This window comes from Lissotriton helveticus, chromosome 2_1 (assembly GCF_964261635.1).
Source record: "Lissotriton helveticus chromosome 2_1, aLisHel1.1, whole genome shotgun sequence".
Taxonomy (NCBI): Eukaryota; Metazoa; Chordata; class Amphibia; order Caudata; family Salamandridae; genus Lissotriton; species Lissotriton helveticus.
In genome coordinates this window covers 1,610,909,877-1,610,935,361 of record NC_136059.1, presented here as the reverse complement: position 1 = coordinate 1,610,935,361, position 25,485 = coordinate 1,610,909,877, and the positions used below count along the sequence as shown (strand labels likewise).

Sequence of the window (25,485 nt, the reverse complement as noted above, 5' to 3'; positions counted from 1 at the left end):
AATGCACTCAGAGGACAACCCAACACCTCCCTGCAGAAAAATACAAAATTATTCCTTTTGTGCCAACAAGCTAGAGTCCGGCCTTTTGTTTTTGCTCCAGTTGTCTCTGCAAGCGCAGGCGTGAACTGGATCTGGCAAGGATGTGCGTGGTGGCATCATTTGGGACTCAACAGAGGTGTTTGTCGGGGTGTCAGCCTTCCTCACTGGCTTTTCGTGCCACCCCGGAGTGCCAACACAAGATGGAGTACAGAGCCGCCCATGCTCTTGTAATCATTTGCTGTTTTCTCGTCATTCATTTGCTTGCCACTGTAGATGAGTCTCTGCTGTTGTGGTGGGATACCTTCCTTCTCCTCCACCCGTTCTTTTATTCTCTCCACCTTGTCTGACTATGCAATAAATGAGAAGTAGAGCAACTATGTTTTTTGCGGGTATGTGATAAATATCGTATAGAAATGCACTTTAACAAGTCTATGAAACTGTATTAGTTTAACTTTGTATGGGCTAATCATATAAGTGAGGGCTCGAAAGACAAATATAGGATGGGCTCATATGAGTTTTTAGATTTGTTTTGTATGGTGAATTGCATGTTTTTAGTCCTTTTATTCATGGTTTGTGTGCATGTGCTTTTATGGTCAAAATTTGGCGGGATAAAGTTTGTTTGACTGACTGACTGAAGCCTCCACAGTGGTATGGCTGGTCTCTCCCACCCAAGGTTTATTCCCATCAACAAAGGAGAGTGGTCAGCTATACACCTAGCCAAGTACATAACACCCTGCATACTCTGTACTATTGTCCCCTGGATAACACAATAGACTATACTGCTATAGGTTCCGGCCTCCAGTGTGTAACAGGACTAGGCCCTCTCCTGGGGGTGTTTCTGCCATCAGATGTCCACCAACCTTAACCCCATTAAGTGTGTCCTTCAGGGCCCCTGTCAGTGCTGGCTTTGTGTGGAGACTAGGTGGATCTCAGGTCAGGGCCCCATGTAAGACACAATTGCAGTCATCTGTCATCACCAAGTCATCCGTCAGATGCTCAGTGGCATCAGCTGACAGTCAATTATAGAACTGTGGGCAATTAGAGTTTGGTGCATAAACATCTATCAGACACACATCCCCGCCGCCCAAGGTTCTGAACAAAAAAATATACCTGCCCTCCACTTTTGTGACCCTTGTAACTGAATGGTGCCCCCAGGGGCCACACGGATCAGAGCCCCCTTCGCAAATCATGCAATGCCGTTAGAATAGAGGTGACCCCTCCATCTCTTCATTGCCCCTGTATGCAGCCCCCCATATGTGAATCCCCTGCAGAAAGGCTACTGAAATCCCATAGTGCCTCATATATGTATACACCCTACGTCTCTTTACCAAATGACCCAGCACTCTGACATTTCATGTCAGTATTTTGATGGTGTTACTAGTCGTCACCAGGTTTACCTTCGTTCACAAACTCCATAAACACAACTCTTAAAGAATACTGAATGTTCGCCAACCCTCCCTCATTCGGGCAGTACTTGCAACAAACCCCCCCGACTGCAACTGGTAGTTCGAGGCAACACACCCACTGCCCCATCCCCTCCCTCCTAGATCAAAGACCTTTCCTCAACTAGTGCCTGTGCTTAGCTAGTTATATAGTGATCTGCTAAGGATCGGGAGTGGCGAGGCGTAAGGCACTCTAACCCCTCACCCCTGGTTGTAGGGCCTCTGTCTCTCGTGCCGGTGTGGCAATTACCCCTTAAGTAGGCTACATTCTCTGCCTCATTCTATATTCTTCCCATTCTTGCCTCCTTAAATTTGGCATCAGTAATTAGCAGACCAGCACCCCACCACAAAGATACTCTGGGATTCCCTTAGCACCTACTCCCTCACCCCTGAGTACCTTAGAATTTGTAGTCCTAGGGGCTCATGTCAGACCTGCATCTGTACTTTCAGTGTCCGCTACCGGGTCTCCCCTGTGTTGTGAGAATGAGCCCCCAGGGTCCATCACTACCTCCATAGCTGCAATTGTCCATTCACGGTAAATCACATTTCACCCCATCGGTCAGGAGGAGCCCTGTTTTGCCAATAACATGGTTCAACCTCTCAACCCTGCCGATTGCCCCACTGCATTCCAATGGTTCCTTCCTCGTGGGCTATCCCACCAGGTGTGTCCTCAGACAATTAGTCCAGCCACTCACTTGCCTCCTCTGGTGTGTAGAAAGACAGTGCTTTTCCATTGTGCACAATCCATAGTTTAGTGGGAAACATCAGGCTATATTTCAAGCCTCGGTCTCTGAGCAGTTTCTTGACTGACACACAGCTTTTGTGCAGATCTTGCACTTTTTGGGGTAGTCTGGAAATATGGAGATTTTACTCCATTCAAATTTGGTCAGACCCTGCACCAAAACATGCAAAATACTGTTGTGGTCCCTGAAATTAAACAAGCGGACTGTGATGGCCATTGGGGGGCACCCTTGGCCACCACGGCGGGACCAACACACTGTTGGCCTGCTCAATGTTGAAAAATCCGTACAATCTTTTGGGATGCAGTACTTTCACAATTCAGTCCTCCAAGAACAGCTCAGCTGACTACCCCTCAGCTTTCTCAGAAACCATATGAAAAGCGAATTGTTCCTCCTGTACCTGCCTTCTGTGTCCTCCACCCTGTCCTCCTAAATTGCAGTTTCTTTTGAAAACCTAGATGCTGTTTCTTTCAGTTAATTTACTTAGTGCTTGAGTTTCGAGACTGAGCTTTCCACTTCTGTGATCCTGTCTTCAACTTTCCTGAGATCCGTATGAGGTAGGGTTACAACAATAGCCACAGAGTCTACCAGATTCTCTTGTGAGCCATTAACTGCATTATGGCGTAATCCCTGGGCTCTCCTCACCTGGACCCAGATTAGTTTCCACCCTCTCTGCCTGGATCCCATGTGTGTATTTCACTATTTTGTTTGTCTCTGATGGCTTGGCTGCTTTATCCTTCCCCATTACAGCTGACACTGTGGGACACACCCACTAGATATCAGCTTCCGCCGGCCATGCGCACCCCTTCAGCATGGATAGAGCTAATGTGATGGCCCCCCTGGTGGTCAACTATGGCTGTTGTCCACTCTCATCAATCACCTGGGCCATGCCAGTGCCCTCAAGCTGTTCGTTCAACCCTGTATTCAATGCAATGAATGAATGAGCAATTTGTGTAGCGCAAACTAAGCCCAAGGGCGTCAAGGCAATGCAACAATATGGAAGCCCAGGGCAACCCAGCGCACACAGATGGATATGTCTACTGACCTGCCCTGGGGCCACCACTTTGCCTCTAGGACCCGAAACATCCAGTTCTAGGCCCCTGGCACAGGCCTTCACCTGCTGAGCACCAACACTCAGTTGCTCTTCACTGGTATGGTGCCAGGGCCCTCTGCATACAGCACCTGCCACAGTATTTGCTTGCAACCCACTGTGCCACCCAGGGCCAGCTGCTCCAGTCTTCTGACATGGGAGTCTGCCTCCAGGCCATGGGAGATCTGCAGCCTGACAAGGGCTACCCCCAAGCCTCAGCCAACTTTTCTCTGATGATTTCTGCTGCCACCCGTGTCTGTGGGGGGTTGCAGTGCATAGCGCATCCCCCCGCTCAATTAAGTGCCCAGTCACTACAGGCCTCATAGGGACACCATCAAGGAGGCCTCCATGCCTTAATCCACCTTCCCTTCTCTCCTAGGTTGCAGTGTCCACTAGACGCCCCCTTGGTGCTAGTGCTGTAGTCTGCACAAAGGCCCCACCTGGACCCGAGCTTGCGCAGCCATCGCAACTCAGGCCTACCTCTTGCTGCATGAGGGATGCAGTATCAGATGTGCGCCCTTCCTTGGAATCCGGGCTCCAGACCCCCAAGCTGACTCTTAGGGTTGTGGCAATTACACTGTCACCGAGACACAGCACAGCTGCCTGTAATACCTGTGCACCACCTCCTCTTCGCAGCAGTCAGCTTGGGAGGCCTTTCCCAGGCTCCGCGAGGTCTGGTGCCCTCAAAGAGCCGCAACGTGCGCAGGCCGCTCCTTGCCTCAGTCAGCTTGTCACTCAGCTCTCAATGTGGCTGATGTGCTCAGGGGGCTGCTGCAATCAACTAATTTACCCCTGGATCTCCCGCATCCTTACCTCTTGCTACGGCTACAGGATCTCTTCCAGTTTGGCCGCATTGATGTAGCACAGCCATGTCTCCCCAGCCAGGTATTTCTTACCGACAACAAAGCCCCTGGCCACCCATCTCACCCCCACTATCCTTAAGCTTGCTCTGTGTGTTTTCTAGGAGTTTTTGGTGGGATTGGAGAGCCCAATGCCAAAGAATTTACAGCAGGATCTCTGGTCGATGGCGGGAGCTCAACAAGATGTAGCTAGTCAGCCATATTCCCATGCAGGAGGGATCTTGTTAGAAAGCATGCCAACTTTTTTAAGAAGCAAACTTAATTTCCTTCAAAGGCATTTCTCCCTTCCAAACATTTTTTGGTAGGTCCTGGGACCCACCTGGGTTTGGGGACCGAAATCAGGATGCCCTGCCTTATTTAGGTCCATGGACCACAGACTCCTGTAAGTGGTGAGGGACCCAAAATTGGTCCAGAGTACTAACCCATAGATCCTTCTACAGCTCAGCATACTTAAGCACAGGAGTGAGGGGCAATTTGTGTGTCTGGGTTCAGTGACTCTTTAGAGAAGTTTGCTAACTTTGCAACACAAACTCTTTTTTTCCATGTTTTCTTCCAACTTAGGCCTGAGGGGCAGGGTGTGCTCACTTAACCTCTTTTATGGCCTTAACATTTATTTCTGGACACAGGGATTGGGCAAACTTGCAGGTCCACGAACCAGACTTAGGGTCCGCAAGCTGTTAATGAATGGCTTGAGTTAAAATGCACTTGTTGTTTCAGTTGGAAATATTTTTTCACATTTGGTTCCATAGACATTTTTTACCTTGTTTCTAGAAATGTTGTAATTGAACCTGTTCACAGCCGAACTCATGTGGCAATTAACCGGTCATGATGTACCAAGCCTGTGTTGTAGACAAGCTTTGCACTTTGATATGTGAGGACATAAGGGGGTGAAAGCGGCAGAAGTTATAGTTAGCTCAATAAAGCATAACTGGTGAATTTCAGTAATTCAGAGGGTCAGTGAAGTGCTACATCATTGCACTCGGAAGAACTTTTAAGAAAATCATAACACAATAAGTTAAAATTGATATACACAGAGTTAGGTAACAGGTTAACAGGGCGCACTGCAAGAAGTAAGGCCAAGGTACAAATAGAACAAATTACGCTAGGTGCTCCAAGCAAGAGAGGGAGGTTACCTCACTCCCCCAAAATTCATTGAGCAATGCTCTGAAAGTTACAAGTTCAAAGTTCCTGCTGAGCACACAAATTGAAGGTGTATCAATTCTGAGTCCAATATGAAATCTTCAAAACTATCAGCTCGCAATAAAGCATTACAACTTGTCTCTTTCCGAAACATCCGACTGTGAAGTTTATTATCTTCTACAAAGAGTTCAATATCTAGAAAAGATAATTTCTTTTTGTCATAATGCGTAGTAAATGACATGTTCAAATTGATAGCGTTTAGATACTCAAAGAAAGATTCCAACTCTTCTAAAGTCCCTCTCCAAAATAATAAACAGTCATCAATGAATCTACCCCAAAAATAAATATGATCTATCCATTGTTGTCCTTTGGGGCCCCAAATCCACTCCGCCTCCAGTCTTCCCATAAAGAGGTTCGCGAAGGACGGAGCAAATTTAGAACCCATTGCCGTACCAAGTTTTTGTCTGTACCAGGTAGATTCAAATAAAAAGTAATTATTTTCCAAAACTATTTTTGTCATTTCTAACAACATTGATGTATGATCCAGATACTCAATAGGTCTACTGTTAAAAAAAACTCTCAATTGCTTGAATTCCCAATTCATGGTCAATGTTTGAGTAGAGGGATACTACATCAAGTGTAGCCATAATCATGTCATCATCCCAAACTATGTCATTCATGATGTTAAGCACATGTTTCGTATCATCAATATGTGATGGTAAATTCTGTACATAGGGACTTAAGAACGAATCTATAAATTGCGATAACCTTTCGGTTGGCCCACCTATACCCGAAATTATTGGTCTGCCTGGGGGATTACATCGATTTTTATGTATTTTAGGTAGGCAGTACATACAGGGGGCCCTAGGTGATTGGATTTTAAGGTATAAGTATTCATCAAAGTCCAATAGAGAGCTGTCATACCATTCTTTGAGTCTCTTATTGATTTTATTCGTAACCTATTCCATAGGATTAGTATCGATCTTCTCATAGTATTTACCATCTGTCAATTGAGACAATACTTCATGATTATAATCACTACGATTCATAACAACTATGTTGCCACCCTTATCCGCGTTACGTATGATAAGGTCAGGATGATCTATCAGTTCTCGAAGTGCTTCCCTTTCAGCTATTTTCAAATTGTCTGGTAGAATTTTCTTTTTTTTATGTATTTCTCTTTTGATTATATTATCAATTTCTAAAGTCACAGACTTGTAAAATGCATCTATAACATTACCAGATGACAGCTGTGGTGTCCATTTCGATTTATCTTTAAATCCACTCTGTACTGACAATCCTGGATTGATCTCTAGATCCCTTAACAGTGAACTCATCGTGAAAGGATCTTCTTCAGACTCAGTTAGTGACAAAAGTAATCTAGTATCATGAATTTCTTGAATAGTTAGATTGCTCAAAACATGTTTATTCACTGATTTCACCATAACATTATCTTGTTTAACAAAATATTTTTTGAGTTTAAGTAATCGAACAAATCTGTACAAATCAACTTCAGTAAGATACCACTCAATGTTCGTAGTGGGACAGTACCCGAGACCCTTCTTGAGTACACTATTCATACATTCAGACAATTCTATAGATGAAAGATTAATCACTTCAATTTCTTTGGTACCAGTATTTACTTCCTCCAAGACCTCAGTCTCTCTCTCATCCCTGGGATTACTTCTCCTGCGTTTGCCACGGCTCCCTCTCCTTGTCTTCCTGTTTGGGTGTTCCCATATCTCCCTCCTGTTTCTCGATTCCCCTTCCTGATTCTTTGTACTTCTTCTAAAAAATTGGTGTTATCTCCTGCGGGGACAATGGGGCCCTCAATAGCGTTGAGGGCCCCATTATCCCCGCAGGAGATAACACCAATTTTTTAGAAGAAGTACAAAGAATCAGGAAGGGGAATCGAGAAACAGGAGGGAGATATGGGAACACCCAAACAGGAAGACAAGGAGAGGGAGCCGTGGCAAACGCAGGAGAAGTAATCCCAGGGATGAGAGAGAGACTGAGGTCTTGGAGGAAGTAAATACTGGTACCAAAGAAATTGAAGTGATTAATCTTTCATCTATAGAATTGTCTGAATGTATGAATAATGTACTCAAGAAGGGTCTCGGGTACTGTCCCACTACGAACATTGATTGGTATCTTACTAAAGTTGATTTGTACAGATTTGTTCGATTACTTAAACTCAAAAAATATTTTGTTAAACAAGATAATGTTATGGTGAAATCAGTGAATAAACATGTTTTGAACAATCTAACTATTCAAGAAATCCATGATACTAGATTACTTTTGTCACTAACTGAGTCTGAAGAAGATCCTGTCACGATGAGTTCACTGTTAAGGTATCTAGAGATCAATCCAGGATTGTCAGTACAGAGTGGATTTAAAGATAAATCGAAATGGACACCACAGCTGTCATCTGGTAATGTTATAGATGCATTTTACAAATCTGTGACTTTAGAAATTGATAATATAATCAAAAGAGAAATACATCAAAAAAAGAAAATTCTACCAGACAATTTGAAAATAGCTGAAAGGGAAGCACTTCGAGAACTGATAGATCATCCTGACCTTATCATACGTAACGCGGATAAGGGTGGCAACATAGTTGTTATGAATCGTAGTGATTATAATCATGAAGTATTGTCTCAATTGACAGATGGTAAATACTATGAGAAGATCGATACTAATCCTATGGAAATGGTTACGAATAAAATCAATAAGAGACTCAAAGAATGGTATGACAGCTCTCTATTGGACTTTGATGAATACTTATACCTTAAAATCCAATCACCAAGGGCCCCCTGTATGTACTGCCTACCTAAAATACATAAAAATCGATGTAATCCCCCAGGCAGACCAATAATTTCGGGTATAGGTGGGCCAACCGAAAGGTTATCGCAATTTATAGATTCGTTCTTAAGTCCCTATGTACAGAATTTACCATCACATATTGATGATACGAAACATGTGCTTAACATCATGAATGACATAGTTTGGGATGATGACATGATTATGGCTACACTTGATGTAGTATCCCTCTACTCAAACATTGACCATGAATTGGGAATTCAAGCAATTGAGAGTTTTTTTTAACAGTAGACCTATTGAGTATCTGGATCATACATCAATGTTGTTAGAAATGACAAAAATAGTTTTGGAAAATAATTACTTTTTATTTGAATCTACCTGGTACAGACAAAAACTTGGTACGGCAATGGGTTCTAAATTTGCTCCGACCTTCGCAAACCTCTTTATGGGGAGACTGGAGGCGGAGTGGATTTGGGGCCCCAAAGGACAACAATGGATAGATCATATTTATTTTTGGGGTAGATTCATTGATGACTGTTTATTATTTTGGAGAGGTACTTTAGAAGAGTTGGAATCTTTCTTTGAGTATCTAAACGCTAACAATTTGAACATGTCATTTACTACGCATTATGACAAAAAGAAATTATCTTTTCTAGATATTGAACTCTTTGTAGAAGTTAAAATTGATGGTATTGTTGGACCCTGAATATTGTTTGACGGAAAGGAGTGCTAGTACATGGTGGTAAATGTCTCTTGAACAGTAATAATAATTTTAATTGAAGTTGTCGTAATAGAGCTATGAGTAGCACTGCTAATAATGCTAATAGTAATTGTCCTTTTAGTATTTTTAGTAGAATAGATAGACATCGCCGTCCCCCACACAGGCACACCAGGGACTGCGCCTTACTTCTCAGGGAGCAGGTCACAGCAGACCTCAGTGTATCCCACATATGACAACATTGTGTCCGAGTAGATGTCAACAAAGTCACATTTTTACACCTCTGGTTGTAAAGCGATCACAGGCAGCTTTGCTCATATTAGGCCCAATAGATTAAGTCATATCCAGGGCTGGCTCTAGGGCGGTGCGATCAATCAATCAATCGGTGAATTTGTATAGCGCGCTACTCACCCGCTAGGGTCTCAAGGCGCTGGGGGGAGGGGGGTAGCTACTGCTCGAACAGCCAGGTCTTGAGTTGTTTCCTGAAGGAGAGATGGTCCTGGGTCAGCCGTAGGTGAGTGGGGAGGGAGTTCCATGTCTTGGCCGCCAGATGGGAGAAGGATCTTCCTCCGGCTGTGGTTCTGCAAATTCGTGGGACGGTGGCGAGCGCGAGGCTGGCGGATCGGAGCTGGCGCGTGGGTGTGTAGAATGTGAGGCGGCTGTTGAGGTATTTGGGGCCCATGTTGGGAGAGCCTTGTGTGCGTGGGTGAGGAGTCTGAACGTGATCCTCTTGCTGACGGGGAGCCAGTGCAGGTCTTTCAGATGGGCAGAGATGTGGCCGTGACGGGGGATGTACAGGATGAGACGTGCAGAAGCGTTCTGTATCTGTTGGAGTCTTTTATGGAGTTTGGCTGTGGTACCAGCGTAGAGGGTGTTCCCGTAGTCCAGTCGGCTGGTGACGAGGGCCTGGGTGACCCTCTGCCTGGTTTCGGTGGGGATCCACTGGAAGATCTTTCGGAGCATGCGCAGGGTGTTGAAACAGGATGACGAGACGGCGTTGACTTTCTTGGTCATCGTGAGGGAGGAGTCCAGGATGAAGCCTAGGTTGCGTGCCTGGTCCGTTGGCTTGGGGGCGGTGCCCAGGGCAGGGGGCCACCAGGAATCGTTCCAGGCAGAGGGGGATGTTCCCAGGATGAGGACTTCTGTCTTGTCTGAGTTCAGTTTCAGACGACTGAGCCTCATCCATTCCGCGACGTCTTTCATTCCTTCCTGGAGGCTGGCTCTGGCGGTGTCGGGGTCGTTGGTGAGGGAGAGGATCAGCTGGGTGTCGTCAGCGTAGGAAATGATGTTTAGGTTGTGTTGGTGTGCGATGGCTGCGAGGGGGCTCATGTAGACGTTGAAGAGGGTGGGGCTGAGTGAGGATCCCTGCGGAACGCCGCAGATCAGTGCCACTGCACCGGGCACTGACTTCAAGGGGCGCTGGGTTGTCACATTCATGGTGGATTTAAAAGCACCTGCTGCTTCATTCCTTGCCTCCAGCAAGTTTCAGGCAACAATAAAAATGTCAAGAAAACTCTACTGCTTAATGCACCTGCTGCGGATCTTCGAGGTTTTTCTAGTGAAAGCTTTGACTCATAAGGTAGCGCAGAGGGTTAATATGCCTACTGCAAAGCACGTGCACCATGCAGATCACAGAAGTGCATATAATATAAATAGTTCAGTGGGTTACTGCCTTTGTTGGAGAGATCCTTTTATTACTTAAAATTTATAAATTAAAATCCTAATATAGAAAAGTTAGCTATTAACTGTCATCAAAGAGCTGCATCGAAACTGCAAGGTATGGGTTAAAACTTGATTTCTCTCCCAGTGTTTCATTATCCTAATGTTGCAAAAATGGATCAATTGGGTAGAAAACAATTCTTATTAGTAAAGACCTCCCAACCATGATGGTACATTTTAAATTCTAAGTTTGTGCTTCTCCAGATCAAGCACTCATAAACTATACCCAATATGAATGAAATGTGACTACTATATCTTGTGGTCCTATTTCCTATGTAACATTTAATATACACAGATTTACATACGTGTGATTTGTTTTCTCTGTGTGAGGTAAAGTGCTATGACACACTACACTGGTATGAGAGTATCTCTGTAAAACTAAAGAAAGCATGTGAGTGAGGGATTCATGGAGAAGGAGGTCAGTGGGGGGCGGCAACAAACATACTCACACTGGGCCCCACCAGCGTTAAAGCCAGCGCAGTGTATACATATATTGACCTAAGTGTGCAAATGCCTTGCAGTATGTGCGTAAAATAATGTTTTTATGTGGGCAAAAGGTGAATGCACGCTCTCAAAGTGCTTGAATCCTATGTAAAATTACGCCAGCATGATGTAATTTTGTGCTTGAGTAAACCTACTCGCGAAGGGGGAGTGGCTTTTTGACACCAACTAACATACGAGTCTGTGAGTAATTACCAACTTTTCTCAGGCACACTTCCAAATAGAACACAGTCTGAGATGTTCCCATCTTAAGTGTGCAATATATCAGTATCTAAAAGCTGAATGGGAATTGAAAATCCGAGTTTGTACTAGGACATAGGTGTACAGGTTTGTGTAGAGGCTAAAATATATTTTAATGTGGCAGAAAATAATTTAAATGGTTGCAAAGTTGTAAATGCACCACTAATAACCATTTATACATCTTAAACATACACCACATACGCTAACACATGTGTAAATGTTTATTAATACTCCTGGAAAGCCATAATTGTTGGAAGAAAGTACAATAAATAAGTAAGAAAAAATTCTATTAAACCACAAGGGAAGAGAACACATGATAATAAAAAGGGCAGGCCAGTGGAATCAAACAGGAGAAGGGGAATTTAGGCAGTCTTTCCATATTGAGATGAAACGCAAAGGCTATTAATTTAGTCCGTATTAAACTATTAAACATTGGTGTTAAGAGGGGCCCATTTGAATGTATTCCCGATCCTTTCAAATTTTTTCAGAGAGGTAATACCTGTGGCCTTAGCCAAGGCAAGCTCCAACTCATAAATCTGGCACGTAAGAACCTTCCATTTTACTGCCTTCAGGGCATTTCAGGAAATCCATGCCCTGGCTATACTTAGCCGTGCACACACCAGCATGATCCTTACCAAATATTGAGTCCCTCCCTCACAGTCGCAGTCAACCCCCATCATTTTTTCCTGGATTGTTAATGCACTCAGGAGGCCCAGGCCAGATATCATTGCCTGGCTCACCCTTGCCCAGAATTCTTGAAGAGCAGGGTAGAGTGAAATCCTATGAATTATGTCAGCAGCCAGGAGTTTACACGTTAGTCTTATCATTGGCAACATATGTTCCCCCATTTGAGTATTTTGCCTGGGGTATAATATATCAGGCACGTGGTACGCAGTTGATTCAGTTTTAGACTTGATGAATATTCGGAGTGATCTAATACTCCAAAGGTGTTATGGATCTCTGAAGCTGAGGTCTCTAGTAAAAGCAATCAGCTCCATTTAGCTGCTAGAGTCGTAGTATTGTCTGTGTTTAAGCAGGAGAGCCCCTGGTAGGTGGTGCTAATTGAGGGTTTAATACATGGTTTATAATAGTATAATGAGGGTTCAGAGCCCGCAATATCCATTGTATATTGGCAACCAAACTGAATATAGTCCCTCCTTTGCAAGTATTTAAAGAAAAGGTGTCATGGAAGCCCATATATTTCCTGCAATCCCAAAAAGGACCTGAGGCCATTCGCATCATAGAGCTGACCCATTGTTACAACACAACTCCATGCCCAGAACCTGCAAGTCACATCATGAAAGACTGAGGGGAATGCAGGATTATTCCAGAGTGCTGTTTCTCTGATTTTAAAAGCTATGGAATATTCAGAGCATATCTTCTTCCATGTATGTATGATGTCCATCAGGACCCTAAACCGTACCCTCTTGTAGTAATTGGGATCTCCTAGTCAATAAAGAAAGAGCCAGCACTCTGCCCCTGCTACTAATCGGTAGACGTTAGATAATAAACAGGGATCAGCTGGGTCCAATAAGCTGCACAGACGGCTGGTGAATGCTAATCAAAAATATAGCTTAAAATCTGGAAGTGGGAGTCTCCCCTTCTTGAATGGAAGCTTCAGAAAACATATGGGTCCCCTTGCGTGCCTAAATATACCCCATATAAAGCTGCAAATGACCTCCCCCCCCCCAGGCACTTAAAAAAAGAGTCCGGGATCCTTAAAGGGATAACCCTAAACAGATAGAGGAATTTGGGGAGAATATTCATCTTAATAATGTTGTTCGCCCAATAATTAGAGAAGTGTGGCTCAATTATTAGAGCGGCAGACCCTGATGCAGTAGTCTGGCCGGGACCAGGGTTCAATTCCCGCCTCGGCGGGTCTCGGGCTCAATTTCCTCGGACCTGATAATTCTCGCCTCGTGCCTATTCCAATCATGAGTTCCACTCTGCACCTCTGGGCAATAGCTTGCTTAATCTCTACAACGGCCCCAACAACGCTGAGGATGCCTGACTTCACCTTGGGGGTGCCCAGGAGTGGGCTCCTCACAGGGAAAGGCCAGGAAGGGTTCCTTGGCGGTATTCGTACAAGCGCCGAGATGCCTACGGGTAGTCATGCGCTATACAAGTGCGTAATCATTTCATCATTTCATCAATTGTTAGAGAACGTTTATTCCTGGGGATTAATTTATAATTATCCACAGAGAGCTGAGGTTCATAGTTCAATCTAATAATATTGTCTACTTCTGAACGTAGCTTGATACCTAAATAAACTGCAGTATTAGTTTCCCCTGGGGTAGGAGAGTCTGGATTACAATTCAGGAGAAGCTGAGTTTTAGATATATAAAGTTTGTACCCTGCAACCTGGCTGAACCTGGCCACTTCTTTAAAGACCTGTTCAATTACTGTTAGAGGATTGGAAGAATAAACTGCCACATCGCCCGCATATGCAACCAGTTTCAATTGTAGCTCTCCAGTAGTGAAGGGTTGAATATCTACGTTCCTGTATAGTGACTGCAGGTCTGGCTCTATATAGAGAGCAAATAAAAGAGAAGAGAGCGGGCATCCCTGACGGGTGCCATGGATATATGAAATTGATTAGAGCAGTTTCCTGCGAGTATTACCCTTGCCATAGGTGTTTTATGTAAGGTTTGAGTCAAGTTAATGAATCTTTCACAGATACTGAAGACCAGCATTGTAGCCCACATAAAATCCCATAGAATGCAGTGGAAGGCTTTTTCAGCATCAAGAAGAAACTTGCCCATCTTCTTATTGAACCTTCCTGCCAAAGCTGTAATTGCCATATTGTTATGGCTAGTGGTATCCCTTCCTGGGACAACACTGTATTGATGTGGGAAAATTAAGAGTAAGATTACAGTGTCAGATGCATGGCCAGGATCTTAGAAAACCATTTTGCATCAGCATTAATCAGGGAGCTTATCTTTTTTTTAAGAATACAGTAATGTTAGTAATATTTCAGGTATCTGGGGGAACCCCAAATTATATATGCTGGGCCACTTTTAAAATCCCAACAGTTATTATATCTTTAAATACCCTTTAAAACTCTAATGGTATAACATGCTCCCCATCCGCATTACTGGCTGACAGAGCCATTAATGCGGCATCAATCTCTGCCAAAGAGAATTCAGCCTGCATACCATTAACCTGGCTTTCCCCAAGGTGGGGTAAACTGCACTGTTGGATATACTGTAAGCGCTTTGCCTGGTCTATGATTCGTGTGTGATTATGAATCTCCTCATAGAGCCCAGCAAATTGTTCCAGAATAGGCAGGGGGTGGTATATAACTTATCATGCCTGCCTGATTGCCCGTGTAGCACACTTTGATTATGGGTCTAATATCTGATGGGCCAGGACTCTCCTTACCCTTTTCCCGTATTCATATTGCAACTCTCTGTGTTTTATCTACCTAGGAGTGACCTGGTCTTTTAATCTATGCCCCAGGAGAGATCTTTTCTCCACTATCTGGAGATAAACCAACTGCTCGTCTGTCCAACCTTGCGAGATGTTAAGAGCGTGTAGTGTTTTGAGTTCTAAAATAGCCTGGCGGAGAATGTAAGCCTCCTCAGAAGTATCTCTATTTTGTTTAACAATATACTGCAGTGTTATACCCCTAATATACAGTTTCATGGTATCCCAAATTATTTGAGGTGAAGCTGTGTCCTTGTTGACCTGGAGGAACTCCCTAAGTAGGCCTGATGTGTAAGTAATATAACAATTATTTGCAAGAAAATGCCTAACAAATTAGAACTTAGTGCAATTTTCCCTATCTCCAGTTGAAACAAATGAAAACTGAATTGGATTAAGGGCAAACCCTCCTTTCCATGCTATCAATCAGGGCCCTCCCCATAAGAACCATATTGATCCTGGAATAATGCCTGTGAGGGCAAGAATAGAAAGTAAAACCAGTTTTGAGAGGATAGAGAATGCCCCATGAATCACATAGCCCATACAACTGCATAAGATCCCTAAGTGAGGCCCTGGTTCTGGGTTTACGCAGGATAGCAGTACGATTAATAGTATCTATATTATTATCCAGTATACAATTGAAATCTCTCATTACGACCAGTTCCCCAGCCTAATCTACTAGCTCCTATGACAACATATCTAGTATTTCTGGGTCATCATTGTTAGAGGCATACTCCACACACAGAGCAAATTTCATTGAGTTTAGTAATAATTCAGCAAGGACTCATCTTCCCCAAGAGTTGGCAGCACTTCTGAGCACTTGGCCACAGAATTTCTTATGGGACAATAGTGCCACCCCGCATATCGAAATTGATGGTGATGTGCAAGCAATTATGTCATATCCTAGCTGCTTATATAAGGACCTATCCTTGTATGCTTAATGGGTCTCTGTCAGGGCTACCAGTTGAAGTTTATAGAAAATAATCTCCTTCCAAACCAGTTGTTGCTTGCTATGTATGTTGGTTCCAAACACATTCCTGCCTATACATTTATTCTGAGCCATAAAGACTGATAACTTTCTGTGGCTCTACTATGCCCTGTTACCCTTGTGCCCTTATTTGCTCAGTTGTAATATTCTGCCACCTTAAACAATGTAGAAAATAAACCCCAGATGGATTGACCATATTTTGACCATTTCCAACCCCTACGTCATCCCCGCATCGCCGAAACAGGGTCACTGTGATCACCCCCCTCACCCCCCACCCAGCTCCCCCAATCCCCACCCACCCCTGCACTCTTGAGAAGAAATGAACCACCCCTTCTGGCTGTCAGCTGGAGACATCCCAGTGGAGTACCGACTACGTACACCCCTAAGTCCCAATCAGCCACGCCCCAGTTCCATGCCATGCCGTCCCTCCATCCATCCTGGGCCAATAAGTAAGTAAGGACCATCAAGAAAACAAAAAGGAATTTTTCTCCACCCAAATACTGCATCATATTCAACTGTAGACATGAGTATCTAAATCATCAACTCCATCTTAAGAACAAAATGAGCCTTCTCCTAACACAGAGAAAATATATGGGAGATGTATTAAAGCATAGAGATGAATAGATATAATAAGAGATAGCCTATATCAAATTAAAGTCCAAAGCTAGACTAATGTTACTGTCCTGTTCCCAGGAGAGCCAGAGCATGCTTAGCATCCTCCATAGAGTAGGACATCTGGGTTCTCCCATCTTTTATAATCTTGAGGCGAGCAGGCTCCTGCTAAAAGACTTGGGACCCCACAGCCTTAAGCGGATTTATAAGTTGACCCATCTACCATTTTCAGTCCATTGTAGATCTGCAAAGATCAAACCGAGCCACGATTGACATTGCCTTAATCTGAACTGGGGTCGGTGGATATGCTTTTAGAGGGATTGCTTGTCTCAAAAGGAAATTCCCAACGTATATGAGGATTGGGTGAGGCTGAGCCATGTTGAAGTTAGCTGAGTTTCTACTGAACGGAAGCCGGTGAGCATGTGGATTTTGAGAATCCCAGACCCAATCCGAGAGGTCTGGAAATGCTCTCCCAAACAGTTGTACTATATAGTGCCGGGGGTCAGGGCCTTCCTTTCCATCCAGGATCCCAAACATCCTTAAGTTGTTTCTCCTTTAGTGATTTCTACATCTTAGATTTTTGTCTGGAGGTATTCAAGCTGGAAATCATGGCCCCCGATTGCCTTAACTGTTGCAGACGTGGCCGCCTCAGTGTGAGCAACACAACAATGATGGACAGTTTTGAGGACCGGCTCGGTTTCGAGGTAACACCTTGTCCATCATTGTTGTGTTTGCAGGTACCGCTCTAAGTGTACTGGGGATGCTCAGACGTGAGTCCCAGGCACTCCACACCACTGGAATCAAGCTAGCCGGGCTGATGAGAGGTGTTACCTCGAAACCGGGCCGGTCCTCGGATGCTTGTTTCCGTTCTGGGAAGGACATGGCTTTTGTAGTTCGGACTGGACTGTTCCCATGGGGCACAGGGTCAGCGCTGATTTGCATATCGCCATTGTTTAACCCAGGGTGGTGTGGAGTGGAAAAATGATGGATTTGGGCCCAGATCTTTGGACTGGGGTGAATGTGTGACATTGATCCACATTCTGTCCATCATTGTTGTGTTTGCAGGTACCGCCCTTGCTTAGATGCCATTGCCTGGAGGGTTTGGAGGATTTAAGATTTTGATCCATCTGGGCCAGGTCCTGGTCCACGCACTTCTTCTTCTTTTTAGAAATAACATGGTTCTGCTGAACATTATCACCTCTTACCCAGACAGAGGTGTAGTAGTAGTCAAAAGGCCTCTATCTGTATTGGGGGAGAGGTTATCGATTGAACTGGTGATGGTTGTGAAATCATCGCTACAACCCACCCTTGAGGAGTTATTGACACTGCCATTGTGCTGTGTCACTGCAGTTTCAACCGTTGAGATTCAGTACCCCCCTCACAGCCTTTACCCTCTATGGCCACCATATCGAAAGGGATCCTCCCACCCTGGGCCCCATCAGTGTCAGTAATAGTACTCATAATAAGTAGCTTTGATTGCCCAGGTTGCAGGGGCCCAGCTGATGACACTATGTATCCTGGGTTTGTCGAGAGGTTGTCTGTTGCTTCGCCTTTAGTATGATTCTCCACCGGAGGACACTTCTGCTGTGACTTGTGCCATTAGGGTATCTGCCAGTGAAAGTCCCTCATCAAAAGCTACTGGTTCAGTAGGAGAGGACTGTATGAGCTCCCTCATAACTCCAGACCTAAGTATTTTTAATATTGGGTGTACAACTTGAATATTTTCCAGCGCGGGTAAGATGGTGTTTGGCTCCCCCACTCAGTGGTAGAAGTGGGAGGGATTAACACAGTCCGCTCCCTTACTTCTGTATTTTAAAAATGCGTCCCAGGACGGCAGGAATTGTCCGAATTAAAAAAATATTGCGTGATCGTCCAGCCCTGTGTGTTGCACATTAAGGAAGGCGTCTGCAGTTGCCACAACCTCCTCCCCCTTCCCCTCCGTGTCTTGGGGCATTGGCCTGCAAAGCAACACTGTGGGAGCAATCAATCATCATGTGAAAACGACAACCTTTAGTGGCCCTGCTGCTAGAGTGTGAGGTGTGATTTCCACCTCATTTAGTTACAGCGTCAGATTGGGAAGGCGATCAGTCAGGCATGGGGCGACGGTCCGGTGCTTCAGGGGCACCTATGGGCCGTTTTTTTGAGCCTCTGTAAACTGCCTTCACCAGGCCAGTGTATTGAGGCGTCAGCAACCCGGGTTCTCTCGTGACCCTCTGTATTTTGAGGCTGGGAGCTTGGTGTTGCTCTGGCCTTTGGGGCATTATGGTCTGGGCCCCCTGCCTTGTGGGGCCTGCATGGCCACAAGCAGTGTCAGCTCCTGCCGGGCCATCACCTTCAGGTTATGGGAGCAATGGGGAGGGTGTGAATAGGCATGGGCCTACATGGGGAGGCTGGAAGGAGAGGTGATTTTATGGCCATTGTGCATTCTCACTCCAGTCTATGGTGGGCTGGCAGGGGGTAAGAGAAGCAGCCTCCCAAAGAGGCCATGTGTTGCCACCTCAGCCCCAGTGTCTTTTAGGCCTTGTTGCTGGATGCAGGGTTTAAATGACTGGATATGACATTACGATTAATCCTGAATCGCTGCACAATATGTGTGCCTAGAAAAGTACAAAAATCACTGACTGGAAAGGTGTCAGTGATGTAAACTAGCATTTACAACAATAGTTAACTGAACACTGCAGTACATGCAGATGTCAGTGAGACGTAAAGCAAGTGCACAAGTGGTAAAACCAGATGGGCCCCTGATTATAGGAGTAACTGACTAAAGAAGAATTAAGCTATTATATCACAAACTGAGAGTCACCTGCAAATTGTGAGCTCCTGTAAAACCAGCTTCATAGATCTAATTATAAGAGGCTCCTATGCTGTCAGACAGAGAGGATGTTATGCAGCTACCGAAAGGGGTTCCTGAACCAGTGTGTTTTAGAAGATATTTGATGCACACAAAAGAGGGGTGTTCCCTACTTTATGGGAGTTGCCTGTGAAAGGTCTGTGCAATTTGCACTTCGTGAAAAGTGGGCTACAGTTTTTTTTAGTTTATTGTTATTCTTTTAGGATTGCGGGTCTCAGGAACGTGCAGGCACCTCTGCTTCATGCACAAGCACAAGAACTTTTAACATATGCTGCCTGCTTTGGGGGCACTGCAATTATGCAGCAATGGAGGACCAAATGATGCTGCAGTGTTGGCTAAGTTATGCAGCAAAGAAAGGCTGCAGCCTAATGTGAGGTACATTTTCTGATACTTTATTATTTTGACTTTTTTACACATCCTACAGTCTCTGCAAAGGTTTTGCCTCAATAATACCAGTTTAACATAGAAGTGCAGCAGTGAGAACGGTGACCAGCCAACCTTTGTAAAGGGCTTTCTACTTCACAGCAACACAAGTCACGTGTTTTGATCCATTTCAGCTACATACAATTTTTTCGTTAAAACCATCAGGTTATGCGGCCGATGATGTATTATGTGGAAAATATGGCAGAGCCATAATTATGTGGAAAAGATTTGCAAATTAGGATATTTTGCCATTCATGACCTTCCTCGTGCTGTCTCTTTTGGGTGGTATTTCTGGACACCTACAGTGCTTTTGGAGAGACAAAGTATGAAGTTGTCTAATAGTGATTGCAGAGGATAGTAGTCTCATGGGGAGGAAATAACTAATTGAGATAATCCGAGGAACACTACCTATTTTTGACTCTACCACTGTTTGAGTCTCATAATTTCAAAATTGATGCATCTGCAATTCTCATTGCTAACTAACTTGAGTAGTAATTACACAAACTACTAATATATTAATTGTATCTCATTCATCTGATAATGCTAAAGGCATCTGCAAAACCAACAGGTCTGGGTTGTTTTAGATGTATATATTTATTTTTGATTGCTATTTCATGATACAATAACAGGAAACCAGAAGGCATCTAATGCTGGCTTCATTACATGTTGCGTGAAGCACATAAAAAATGTAGGACCACAATTTTGCATTGACCGAGGGGCACTGAATGATATACTCAACAGTGCTCCCCAACATGTAGGCCCTCCCGTCATAGAATTTACTCCCAAATTTTATGTTCACAAATGGTTAGGAAAAGGGAAAAGAAGTGCTGATGAAAGAACCCGCATGGCTTGGAGACAAACGGCACCTGGTTCCTCTTATAAGCGTATTTGGGACATTCTTTGATTGAAAATGTATCCCATGTTGTTAATGTATTTTAATGTAATTAACTAATATATTAAACCTCAAATAAACGTGTATCCATTGGTTGTGGATGCCAAACATACTAAAAATCGGTATGGTTTGCTCTTTTTATCCTCACTTCTGACTCCTCCAACTGATCCAATCCTCTGGTTTTTCCCGCCTCCTGATGCTCCACCCACAGTTCCCCTACTTTTTTCCCCTCACTTAGAACACTGCCCCCACTACCTGTATCTGCTGCTCCTGCTGACCCTGTGGTACAATGGCTCGAGTCTTGCCCCTCTCAGGCTCCACAGGGGGGATTTATCTTTGGAGGTGCCATTAAAACACTACACTGGTATCTTTGAAAATGAATTGCAGCCAGCCGGGAGCAGGGAAACGTTCCGCACTGACTGCAAACACGGTGGCCACAGAACTGCAGCATTCGGGCAGAGATGCAGAGAAACTAGTCATCAGCGGGGCTGCTGCAAGCAGGTCAGCGCGAGACGAGAATCTGCAGCTCGGTGCTCGGCATCTGTAAATGCGGCACGATTGATGGCGGCTGACATTGAGCAGCAAGGTGGAGGGTCTCTCCACTGCTGGCTCAACCCGCCATCTTCCTTACCCTGAGAACCGAGCCAAAGAAAGGCAGATTTACTTCAGACATAGGAGTGAAACTGGTGGGAACTAATTTACAAAGCATTTAGTGAATCTCAACAATTCTTTCTGACGTCACTCGAGTTCATAAGACCCGGTAAATTGATGGTTTTATTTCTAAAAGTCAGCATTGGACTGCAGTGCTTTCCACAATCTGCACTGCGCCTTTCTGAGTGGACCAGCTTGACTAACCTTTCACGCAACGCAAGGGAGAGAGAAGCAATGAACCACATCTACAAGAATATGGCGCACTTCTCATCTATCATTGATCTGGTGCACTTCAGGCAATCCATCGCCAATGCAGGCACCATTGAACCACGGGGCAAGGGTGCCTCTGTTACATGGGGAATTGTTTTTGTGCAGGAATAAATAGCTTCCTGCACAAAAACAATCTCTTGAGACTTTTTCCTCTTTCGATGTGTGCTGCAGATTGCAGCACACATAGAAAGAGGAATAAAGGAGGAGAAAAAAATGTTTCCCCTCATTACACCTTCTTCTGGGAGGCATAGCGATTTCACACAATCTCAGGTTTACAAACTTTTGAAAATCTACACTTGAAATCCATGGGTAGATGCATGGGAACGCCCATGTTCCACCCATCGAACGTCTTCCAGAATGAAAGGTAACGCAATGCAATGGAAGGCACTGAATTGCGTTGCATTTTTTCACATAGCCCCGCAAGGGGCCACAAATCGCAGGGCTTTGTAAGTATCTCATAGCAGAAACCATCGCAATGGACCGCACACCGCTAGCCCCTCCTCCGGATCGCCCCTAGGGACTCTGGTACATGGAGTTCTAGAGTGGTTCACCCATGTGGGTGCAAGTAGGTACTTGTTGAACTGATGATCTCTAGACCCGATACATGTCCCGGGTTTTTGGATATCGCCCGAGACATGGCTCGGGTTTCGGGATAACTTCCCTCATCAGTAGAGAAAATAGTTAGGGGTGGAAGAGAAGGCCGCCAAGCAACCGTCAAAGGCCTCGATGCCCGAACCGGCACGCAGGTGCGTCGTCCAGGAGCCCGTCGGCTCAAAGCTCAAGGGAGCCAATTTGTAGACACAATCGCAGTGGACCGCACACCGCTAGCCCCTCCTCCGGATCGCCCCTAGGGACTCTGGTACATGGAGTTATTGAGTGGTTCACCCCAATGGGTGCAAGTAGGTACTTGTTGAACTGATGATCTCTAGACCCGATACATGTCCCGAGTTTTTGGATATCGCCCGAGACATGGCTTGGGTTTCGGGATAACTTCCCTCATCAGTAGAGAAAATAGTTAGGGGTGGAAGAGAAGGCCGCCAAACAACCGTCAATGGCATCGATGCCCGAACCGGCACGCAGGTGCGTCATCCAGGAGCCCGTCGGCTCAAAGCTCAAGGGAGCCAATTTGTAGAAACCATCGCAATGGACCGCACACCGCTAGCCCCTCCTCCGGATTGCCCCTAGGGACTCTGGTACATGGAGTTCTGAATTGCGTTGCATTTTTTCACATAGCCCCGCAAGGGGCCACAAATCGCAGGGCTTTGTAAGTATCTCATAGCATTCTGTGTCATGGATGCGCCACAAAAGTGTTGCAACCATGAGGCAAAATGTTTGTAAATCTGGCCCTGGATGTTCAAGTGTAGTGCGTTGTATTAGACGGACAAATGTGTTTTTGCATTGCTCGCGTGGCTATGAAATTGAAAAGAAATCTAGACATGCTTATTTCAATTCGAGCCATTTTCCTGGCTGGTGGGAAAAAAGAATCGAAACATATAAAAACATTAAGAAACCACTAACCATTGGAATGAAATAAATAAGAAACCATTGGGAGGCATCAGTGAAATTTATAAACTTTGTCTGTCAATAATATTGTCATACATCATTTAAATAGATTTAGTGATCATCAGGCATGATTAACTTAGTCCGTCATTATGGGTTTCTGCAAGATGAAATAAGATACACGGATAGAAAATGCAAAAAAAAAAGCATTACTTAAAGGGTCACAGAGTCTTTGGTTTATAGTTCAAAAAGGCTAATAAAAGGATGCAACTACTCAGCACAGCAAGAATCATTAAATGCTTTGAAGCAATAAAACCTTTCTAAGGCTCTCTACAGAGCCCATGTTGGTTTTGCTTTTGCTGTCCAAGTAGCATTTGACATAAGAAGCACCAAAACCACCATCAACATTTTGAAAGCTTGATTACAAACTATAACAGTTTTAATGGGTGACTGAGCTAAACAACCTTTGACAGTTTTACCGGCTTCAAGGGGAGCTATAGCCATAGCCCACGAAGCATTGATGGACTGAAATATAAATCTGCCCACATAACTATGCCCATTCACTGGACTCAATTGACTGTAAAATAATTATGGTCTGCTGCATAATTGTAATGCCTTTGAAACAAGCTGAGCCTTGTAAACATTCAACACTAAAAGATCTGGGAGATATAATTTTCTAATCACATGAACCACTAGTAAAAATACCCTGCTGTTCTTTTGTTTTCTTGGAAATTGAATTCTGTATGCTCTTTACATAATTCTGCATTGTTTCATTCTCAGTTTAGAAATTTAGGGCTGATGCAGTTAACCATTTCGCGGAATCAACTCCTCAATCTGATTTACAATTTGCAGGGCAGCTTCAGAGGCCGCTCTCTTCCTATTGAGATTCTCACTGTTATGGATCAATGTGTTCACAAACCCTTAAAAAATTGCCAACACCTTAAAAGTGGTGATAACTGATTTATAAAGGATGGAGCATGCCGAGCTGATGGTTTCCCCTTTTAAAATCATCTTCTAGGGCCTTTTTTGTAAGAAGGCAGTGGCATAAGGTACCAACCATCGCATTCTTCCCCAAAAATGTCCCCAAACTATTTTTTTTTAAAAGCAGCACCTTTACCTTTAATGGATACAGACCACTTAACAAGCAAATAGATTTTCGGTTCGGAAAGGAAATGCAATAACTGGGGTCTGCTGTCCATTGCATTCGTGAAATTTCTCAGTTGGCAGACTTTCACAGGTGATCACAAATTGTGACCTGTTTAAATGATATCAATGAGGCCGGCTGCTCTGCACACGAGTAAGTTGCATTACAACGTATTGGTGCATTACAGAGAATGTGGAGCCTCTTCACGTTCCAAATAGTAAGATAAGTGAGGGGAATACATTTGCCTCCCACAAATTAGTGATTCACACTCAATCTAAATAAGTTAAACGGGGATTGGCCCAGTGTCTGTTACAATGAGCAAGAGGCCTACCTGTTGACATTTCATTGATGGATTTCTGAAGGGTAAGGATAGAGGGGCTGTGGCTCCAAACCAAAGTAAGCCAAAGTTTCCCTCGTAGCAAGCAGCATAGCCAGAGACATACGGCCACATGCATCATTGTTGCCGTTTGCGATTTCTTAATTGTGAAAAAGGGCATGTGTGTGTGTAAAACGAAACTTTCATAAATGCACTTTTGTGCATTTTTGAAAGTTTTTCGCAAATTACCATGAAGGTAGACTGAGGCAAGGTCACAGGGTACTGGGGATAGGGTTTGTGGGAAGAAATCTGTGGACCAGCAAAGTGAGGTTGCTGGGTTCACTGTTACCCAGGCCGCCCTCGCCCAAGTCTTGGGATCTCTTCATCAGCCCAAAGACATTATAGGCCAGGTCCTTACAGAGCTCCTGGAGAGGAAGCAGTTGTAGAGGGACCACAATGTACAGATTGAGAATCTGAACCCCCAATTTGAACTCCCTGACTGGGGTGCAACATGATATTTACTCCCATATGTGCAGGACTTTTCTAGCACCAACTTCCTTTTTCTGTGGTCCAACAACATCTGGGCCAACTGCATCTGTCTCAGCCAAACAAAGGGAGGCCCTGCCACAAGAAGCAACAACTGCACCCACCTCAGACCCTGTCAATCCACCAGCCCTCCTCAGGAGCACATGTTTATCCAGACCACCAGGAGAGGATGCCAAGACCACCACCACAAAGAGACGCAGAACCCAATTCCCTCCATTTCCTCTGTGGAATATTTCTGAAGACATTTACCTTTCTGGTGACAGTTGTCTTTTTGAATTGGATTTCAAACATTTTTGGATCTTTAGTAATAGTTTCAATTATCATGATTGATGTTTATAATTTATTTTAGCTTTTTTCGTGTACATCCTGTTTTAGTTTATTTGAGTTATAAAAACAAAACTAACAAAGTCAAAGACTATTTTTATCTTTTATTCCCAATGTCTTTAATTATTTTTTCCTTCCACCACACATATAAAAATGGAAAAAATAAAATGATTGTTAATCAAAAATAAATGCAATGTAGATCATTTTTCTCACACTCTCCAAAAATGACTAAAAAG

The 25,485-nt window shown here is 44.2% G+C and overlaps 1 pseudogene; it reads right to left on the bottom strand.

Moving 5' to 3' along the window:
- On the bottom strand, positions 1-25,249 carry LOC144820293 (ubiquitin-like protein NEDD8 pseudogene; annotated as a pseudogene).
- Between the last annotated feature and the right edge of the window lie 236 nt (positions 25,250-25,485).